Here is an 8,693-nt window from a genome sequence, read left to right as displayed (position 1 = left end):
GAGAGGGGGAGGGGGAGGGAGAGGGAGAAAGAGGGAGAGACAGAGGGAGAGGGAGGGGGGAGGGAGAGGGGGAGAGGGAGGGGAGAGAGAGGGAGGGAGGGAGAGAGGGAGAGGGAGGGTAGAGAGAGGGAGGGAGGGAGAGAGGGAGAGGGAGGGAGGGAGCCGCCCCCGAGGAGGAGGGAGAGGGAGAGGAGGGAGGGTAGAGAGAGGGAGGGAGGGAGGGAGGGAGAAGGAGGGAGGGAGCCGCCCCCCCCAGGAGGAGGTGTTCAGGTTCCAGGCGGCAACAACAGCTCTGCCCTGGGGGTGGGGCTGCCCGTGCCAGCCCCCACAATCCCATGAGCCAATTCTCTAAAGCGTCTCCCGACCCACATGTGCACACGCACACACACATATATGCATGAATATGCACACATACACAGGCACGTGCACGCAGCACACACACGCACAGTGCACGCCCACACGCATGCATACTAACACACATGCACACCACACACGTGTACACGTGCACCCAGGAGGGCCATTTAGCCAGCTCACGGGACCGGGATGAAAAGCTGGCTCCTCCCGGTGCAGTTTTAGCTCCGTGTGCGGATTTCCCCGCTCTGCAGACCACGGGAGCCCTCGCAGGTGGGCTCAGAGCCGAGTCCCCAGCCCGTCTGTTCCTGGAGGACCCCAGCCCGCACACACTCGCAGGAGGGCTCAGAGCCGAGTCCCCGGCCCGTCTCTCCCTGGAGGACCCCGGCCCGCACACACTGGCAGGAGGGCTCCACACTCGCAGGTGGGCTCAGAGCCGAGTCCCCGGCCCGTCTGTCCCTGGAGGACCCCGGCCCGCACGGCACCAGTGCAGCATGTGCTGCTCATGGCTCCTCCGAGCAGCTGCAGGAGGTGCAGGCGCCAGCCCGGAGCCGGGAGGGCCGGAGGGAGCCGGGCAGAGGCGCTGGAGCAGGGAGGCCCCAGGCTCAGCCACGCCTGGGCCAGGGGCCCCTGCGCTCCCAGCAGCCCACGGTGCTGGGCCTCCCGAGACCAGGCGGTCACTCCGAGGGCGCCGGCTTCACCCTGCGGCTGGCGCTGCACCTCTGTGGTGGGCATTCGGAGGCTCTGCCCACAGGGCCCTGCGCCGGCCAACCCTCCCATGTGCTCACAGGCACCGAGAGCCGCGGGAGCCCGAGCCTGCGCGTGGACGGCCCGGAGCTGGACGTCTGCCCGGGACTCACGTCCGTGGTTTCCACCGCTGAGCTGGCAGCCGTGCCCGCAGCAGGTGCAGCCGCCTCCTCAGGACGCAGGAAAACCCGCCGGCTCCTCTGAAGACAGCAGCTGGAAGGCGGGAGCCAAGTTCTCGGAATGCGAGACCTGAAATCCCTGCGAGAAGCCACGGCCAAGCCCAGCTTGGCCAGCAGAGAAACCGCCAGGCCGCGGAAACCGGTCAGCTCAGCTCCCGGTGCCTCGAGTCAGAGCGGCGGGCAGGCGGTCCAGTGCCACGAGGGGCCAGCAGCACCCCCAGGTCATGGCCGAGCCCGGCCCCTGCACCTGCGTCCCGCTCAGCATCCACCTGACGGGGGCGGGGCGGGGACCTGAGGCAGCGCCCCCTGCAGGCCTGGCGGGAGCCCCTCCTCGGCAGTCGCGAATGGCCCCAGTGCGGGTGAGGGTGCCTGGGACCCATGCCCTCGCCCCACGGCAGGGAGGTGACAGCTTCCTCCCCAGGCCTGGGCCGGGCCAGCGGCTGCCCCACAGGATGCAGCCAGAGCAGGCAGGAGGCAGCAGCGGGCGCCGCGTCCCAGGGCTGGGTCCAGCTCAGCCTGGCCCCGCGTGGACCTGGCCTGGCCTGGGCAAGGGGCCGCCTGTGCTCCGATGAGCCTTGGGCTTGGACGCGCGTCTGCTCCCTTCCCCAGGGGACGGGTCAGCGCCAGAGTGCAGAGTGGGGACGGGAACACACAGCCAGCGCGCCCTCATGGTGGGCCAGCCGCTGGCCGGGCTCCCGGAGGGGCGGGGACCAGGTGAGGTTCAGGCTCTTAGGGAGGGGCATGAAACCGCCCCCACCTCCCCAGCCCGGGCGCAGGGGCCAGGGCAGGACACAGCGGCCGCGCCCTGAGCCTGGGCTCCAGGGGAGCCGCCCCGACGGTGAGCTGTTGCCCCCCATGACCGCCTGGCCCACTGTCCTTGGTGGCCGAGCCCAGCTTTAGCCAGAATCCTGCCAGGCAGGTTTGGGCGCGGGTCCTGCACCCTGGACCTGACCTGGTCCCTCTTAGCGGTTCCCTGTCTCCCTGCCTCGCTGACCCCCACTGACCGCGGCCTGGGTGACCGCAGCTCAGCCCTGCTCCGCCCTGGTCCTTACTCAGCTCTGCAGGCGTCTGTCCTGGCTGCTTGAGCCGAGCTGTGCACTGTCTCCCACACCCCTCGGCCTGGGGCCCTGTGTGGCTTCTCACCCAAGGGCGTCAGGGCCTCCCCGTGGGACAGGGTCTCCTCTCAGGTACCCCGCCCTGCCCGGGGGAGGCCCTATCCCCAGGGACGGCCACTCGTGCGCTCACCCACCTGCCTGCCTGTGGGAGGCGGGGGAGGGGCCCTTAGGAGCCCAGATCCAAGGCCAGCCAGGCAGCGCCGCCCCCACCGGCTCAGGCTCCGTGTCCTCTGCAGGCCAGCAGCACGGGGCCCCCCCGCCCCCGCCCCGCCCCCGCCTGAGAACAACACCGTGGGGCACAGGAGTCTGTCCTCCGGGCTTTCTGTCCGGTCAGGGAGGGGCTGATGACAAGAGTGTCGCCAAGTGCCAGTGCTGGCTGCCGAGCCGGGAGTCTCAGCGGGAGGGGGGGGGGTTAGAACCCCGCTCCTGAGGGGCGCACGGCCCTCCCTGGACACGAGGCCTCTGCATCGGCTGCCAGCCCGGCACCTGCCTTTGGGGGTCGGTGCCTTCCACTGCCGTGGGTTCCACTGCCACTAAGTCATGACGGTGAAAAGAGTGCCGGCACAGCGCAGCCTGGGTGGGCCATGGGGGCGCGGGGCCGGGGCGGCTGCAGCTGACGCATTGCGCATCGCCAGTGCCAGCTCGGACGCAGCCCCGCCGTCGCCCAGGACCAGGGGACAGCGCCCCTGACGCGGCCGGGCCGACCCTCTGAGTCCTGCTCTCGCTCCCTTAAGAGGAGACCTCAGCTGCCCCCCCCAGACCATCAGAGTGGGCGTGGCCAGCGCCGCAGACCGGGCAGGCTCTGCAGGGGAGCGTGTGGGCCGGGAGCCGCGCCCAGCAGCCTGGCCGAGGGGCCTGGGCGTCTCTACCTCGGGCTGCGCCTCGGTGACCCCCTTGCGCCCGAGACCCCTGAGTCTCCTCTCTCTACCCCCGGCAGAGAGGAGCCAGCCGGCCAGGTCACGGCATGCCTCGGTTTCCCCAGCGTGGAATCTCCTAGGTGGTGGACGCGAGCTGGGAGGCCGTTGCGGGTGAGGCAGAGACGCCCACGTGGTGGACTTGGCTCTGCTCCCCTGGACTCCGCTGGAGCCGGCTCCACCCACCTGGCCTGTAGTGGGGCCCCGTGGGGACCAGCTCGCTGCTCCTCACCTCTCCCCTTGTCCCCTGCGTGGCCCGGCTTGTGCACACGGCAGCCGGCGCCTGGGTCAGCCGGGTGCAGCCCCTGAGGGCCGAGGGAAGGCCCTTCCCACGGCCCAGCCGCCCGGCGCCGCCCTGCAGAGCCGCAGCTGGGAACAGCTGCTCCTCCTGCCCCCTGCTGCCACACGGCAGCCATGAGGGGCTGCCCACCTGACGGCCACAGTCACGGACACGGCTCCCAGGCTCACGGCCACTCCAGGCCGCACATTGCACCCTGCAGCCCCCGCGCCCCAGGTCCCCCCAGGTGCTGGGGGAGGCTCTGACTGTGCCCTCCCAGACCCCCCAGTGAGGCCCCCGCTGCCCATGTCCCACGCTGGCTGGGGTGGGGGCCTCACTCAGGGGCCAAAGCTGGGGCCGCCCAGCCTCCCCTCCCCCAACCTCCTCCACGGGGAGCAGGGGTCGGGGGTCAGTCAGCGCCCCCCCCCACCCGTGGGAGCAGGGGTCGGGGGTCAGAGTCCTTCTGGTCCTAGGTGCAGGGGCCTCATTGCTGAGTTCAGCGACTCCACTTTGTTTTATTTTTATGACTTTTTGCCTGGTCCTGGTCCCTGCTCCGCCCTCGGCAGCCTCTGTCCTGGGGCCACGGTGGGTGCCGCTGCTGCTGTCCGGGTGTGTGTGTGTTGCGTGTGCGCACACGTGCTGCGTGAGCTGTGCGTACTGCATGTGTGGACATGCGCACAGGTGCTGTGTGTGCTGTGTCCCATGTACACGTGTCCTGCACGTGCACATATCTTACATGGATGTGTGCTGTGTGTACATATGTTGTGTTATTGTGCTGTGTGTGCTATGTCGATGTGCATGTGTGTGTGTCCACATGTACCTGTGCTTTTGGGGGTGTGCTGCTGCGTGCACTGTCCCGTGTGCACGTGTGTCCCGTGTGCGTGTGTGTTGCGTGTACTGTGCTGTATGTCCACACGAGGGTTCTTTTTTTTTAAATGATTGCTGTTGTTGTTGTGTGTGTGTGTTTCAGAGTTAGACAGCGAGAGAGAGACAGAGAGAAAGATCTTCCTTCCGTTGGTTCACCCCCCAAATGGCCGCTGTGGCCGGCGCACCGCGCTGATCCGATGGCAGGAGCCGGGTGCTTCTCCTGGTCTCCCATGGGGTGCAGGGCCCAAGCACCTGGGCCATCCTCCACTGCACTCCCTGGCCACAGCAGAGGGCTGGATGGGAAGTGGAGCAGCCGGGACTGGAACCGGCGCCCACGTGGGATGCGGCACTGCAGGCCGGGGCTTTAACTCGCTGAGCCACAGTGCCGGCCCCCGCACGAGGGTTCTTCAAAACGTCCATGAAATGGAAGTCAAAGCTTCCTTTGCTGCGGATGTCTGAGATCCACGAGATTCCAGCCGCCCGCAGCAACCGCACCTCCTTCTCCCTGGACTTCGGCAGCGCCCTCCCCCGCTGCGGCTGTGGGTGGGCTCACGTGTGCTGCGTGATCCCGCGTGTGCTGCGTGATCCCATGTGTGTGCTGTGTGATCCCGTGTGTGCACTGCATGACCCCGTGTGTGTGCTGCATGACCCCGTGAGTGTGCTGTGTGATCCCGTGTGTGTGCTGTGTGATCCCGTGTGTGTGCTGTGTGATCCTGTGTGTGTGCTGTGTGACCCCGTGTGTGTGCTGCGTGATCCCGTGTGTGCACTGCATGACCCCGTGTGTGTGCTGCGTGACCCCGTGTGTGTGCTGTGTGACCCCGTGTGTGTGCTGTGTGATCCCGTGTGTGCACTGCATGACCCCGTGTGTGTGCTGCGTGACCCCGTGTGTGTGCTGCGTGACCCCGTGTGTGTGCTGTGTGATCCCGTGTGTGTGCTGTGTGATCCCGTGTGTATGCTGGCGTCGTCCGCGCTCTGCGGCTCGCGCTGCTTGGGCAACGCTCAGTTGGTACAGGGTCACAGAGCCCGCGCGGTGCAGGCCCGGAGCGGGGGCTGATGGAGTGACTGACAGGTGCCCCTGAGGAGGGACAGGTGTCTGTCGTGGTAGGTGAGCCCTCAGCTTTGCCTCAGCCATTTTTCCCCGGCAACGCGGGAGTGGGTGCGTTAGGTCAGACGGGGCCGGGCCCTCCACGAAGCCCGCGTTCAAGGCCCGGCTGCGGCTCAGGGCTCCAGCTTCCTGCCAACGCTGGCCTCGGGGAGCAGCTGCGGAGGCCCAAGAAGCCGGTCCCGCCGCCATGGGCGACCTGGGGGAGGGGCGTCCTGGCTTCTGGCTTCAGCCCTGGCCTGGATGTGTGGGCATCGGGGGAGGGAACCAGTGGACGGCCGCGAGCCCTCTGTCTCTCAACCAAGAAGGAGTCGGGGTCAGAGACGACGTCGCTGACAGCTCTGACGGCGACTGGGCCGACTGCGCGTCATCTGCGCGCCGGGGGTCCCCGCGCCCCTCCCCTCGTGCTGCTGCGCGCCCCTCCCGCGGGCGACGCTGCTGGCCCCGCGAATGCCCGGCGCAGCTCCCGCAGCCCGGGGAGGCCGCCGCAGGAGGGCCTCTGAGCTTTGCCGGCTCCGCGAGTTGATGGCTCGCTCCTAACCCTCGTGTGTGTGTTGCTTTTCTGCTTCTCTGTGGGGTTCGCCTATCCGACCCCTCTTCGCCTGCACAGTGGACTCCGCCCCACTCAGCACCGTATTTCCAGGTCGTGTCCCACGGGGGCGCTGCCGAGCCCCGCCCCGCCGCGCAGGTGCAGGTGGCCCCGTGGAGCGCGAGGTCGCACAGGCCCACGTCGTCTCTCTTCCCAGGCGATCGCACAGGGATTTCCTTCCTGAGAAGCGGTTCTGGCGCACAGAGTCCGGGAGCCGTGTGACGCTGCCGCGCAGGGCGCACGCGGCTGACGAGGTGGTGGCTGAGGCCCCCGTCTCCTCGCCGGTCCTGTGTCCGGGGCCTTCAGGCAGCTCGCTCCTATCTGTTCGTAAGATCCACGGCGGGCCCTGCGGCTGCGGCCCCGGCGTTGGGGCCAGCGGCACTTACTGCTCTGTCTCGCCGTGCGCCGGGGCGGGGAACAGGCTCCCGCTGTCCCTGGAAGGCTCAGATGTCTACAGGAGTTGAAGGGAGTTTGCGGTGCACACGCACGGACACCCACATTCACCGTTTGGATTCGTCTGTTACTGGTGTCGGTGCTGTGGCACAGCAGGTAAAGCCGCCACCGGCAGTGCCGGCCTCCCATGTGGGCGCTGGTTCGAGTCCCGGCTGCTCCACTTCCCACCCAGCTCTCTGCGGTGGCCTGGGAAAGCAGAGGAAGGTGGCCCAAGTCCCTGGGCCCCTGCACCTGCGTGGGAGACCCGGAAGAGGATCCTGGCTCCTGGCTTTGGACCAGCGCAGCTCTGGCCGTTGCGGCCAATTGGGGAGTGAGCCAGCAGGTGGGATCTCTCTCTCTCTCTCTCTCTCTGCCTCTCCTCTCTCTGTGTAACTCTTACTTTCAAATAAATATATGTATATAAAAAGAGTAGTGGCCAGCAATGCTGATTACAACTGTCGGATCTGATTTTAAAGATCAAGACCAACTCTCTGCTGTTTATGATTAATTCTCTCTAAGTACAAAAGCGCAGGTTAAAAGTAAGAGCAGGGAGAAGATAAACCCTGTAATCACCAAAGAACCGAGCTGCTAAGTTAGCGTCGGTGAGTTGATTCCAGGTGAGCAGTGTCCCTGCGGAGGCTGAACGCCGTTTCCCGAAGATACGCGGGGCAGCTCCTCCAGGGACCACAGCGCCCTGAACGCGCGCGACCTGACGGCCGCACATGTGTCCGTGGAGTCGTCACACTCTGAACCAGGGAGAGGAAGGTGTAGACGGTGCAGGGCACGGTGCCTGACCGCAGGGACGACACCAGGAACCGGGAGAGTCGTCCTGGGAACCCCACTCTCCAGAAGCAGCCACACACTCTCCGTCGTTCTTGGACCACAGCCAGTCACAGAAAGCGTCAGAGACAGCGCTGTCCCGATAACGCGGGGCGCGCACCGCGTCGAAATCTGCAGCGTGAGGTAAACAGTGATGAGAAGAAAAAGTGCCAATTTTAAAAGAACTATAAAAAGAGGAAAAACCTAAAGTAGGCAGAAGAAATTAACGAAGATAAGTACAAAGCAAGCAGAAAAGGAGAACAGAGAAAATCAGCCAACACAAAGCGGCTGTGGAGGGCTGCACTGGCGGAGCCCCGGGCGGCCCGGAGGGCGGACGCCGGAGGGAGAGGCGGAGGGAGAGGCGATTCACGGCTCGGCTGCGGGCGATCGAGCGGCGATGAACACGCCGTGGGCGGCTCTGTGCCAGTACGTGACCCGGAAAGCTAAGATAAAGGCGTGAATGTCTTCTCGTTATTATCTCTTCACTGGAGAGAGAGAATCTCCCACAACTCCCCAGGGGCCGCAGCGGCCAGGGCTGGGCCAGGCAGAAGCTGGAGCCTCACTCAGGTCTCGCGTGCGGCGCGTGGATTAGAAGTGGAGCGGACGGGACACAAACCGGTGCCCACCTGGGGTGCCCGCGTCACAGCCGGTGTCGCCATAACGCCGGCCCCCGGGGGAGTTTCTGGAGAGCTCCCTCTGCAGACGTCTGAGCAGATAACTCGTGTAGAAAAGTCAAAGGGGCCGGCGCCGCGGCTCACTAGGCTAATCCTCTGCCTGTGGCGCAGGCACACAGGGTTCTAGTCCCAGTCGGGGCGCCGGATTCTGTCCCGGTTGCCCCTCTTCCAGGCCAGCTCTCTGCTGTGGCCCGGGAGTGCAGTGGAGGATGGCCCAGGTGCTTGGGCCCTGCACCCCATGGGAGACCAGGAGAAGCCCTGGCTCCTGCCATCGGATCAGTGCGGTGCGCCGGCCGCAGCAGCCATTGGAGGGTGAACCAACGGCAAAGGAAGACCTTTCTCTCTGTCTCACTGTCCACTCTGCCTGTCAGAAAAGAAAAAGAAAAGAAAATTCAAAGGAAAGTACAGAAAGGGGAAGTGGAGGCGGCTCGACACCACCAGAACAGGAAGCCCCGAAACAGGTGGGATTTCCACTCACCGTGCGTAAGTGAGCACCTGGGAGTCAAAATGCTTAAATATTTACAATAGAATAAAAATAGGACCTACCGGACACCAATTTAATAAGGGAACACGTGTAGGGCTCGTCCTGTGCACGGCGGAGACAGACTGGAAAAGACCAAACTCAAC

Source organism: Oryctolagus cuniculus, chromosome 7 (genome assembly GCF_964237555.1).
Source record: "Oryctolagus cuniculus chromosome 7, mOryCun1.1, whole genome shotgun sequence".
Lineage (NCBI taxonomy): Eukaryota > Metazoa > Chordata > Mammalia > Lagomorpha > Leporidae > Oryctolagus > Oryctolagus cuniculus.
This window is presented reverse-complemented; position numbering follows the sequence as displayed.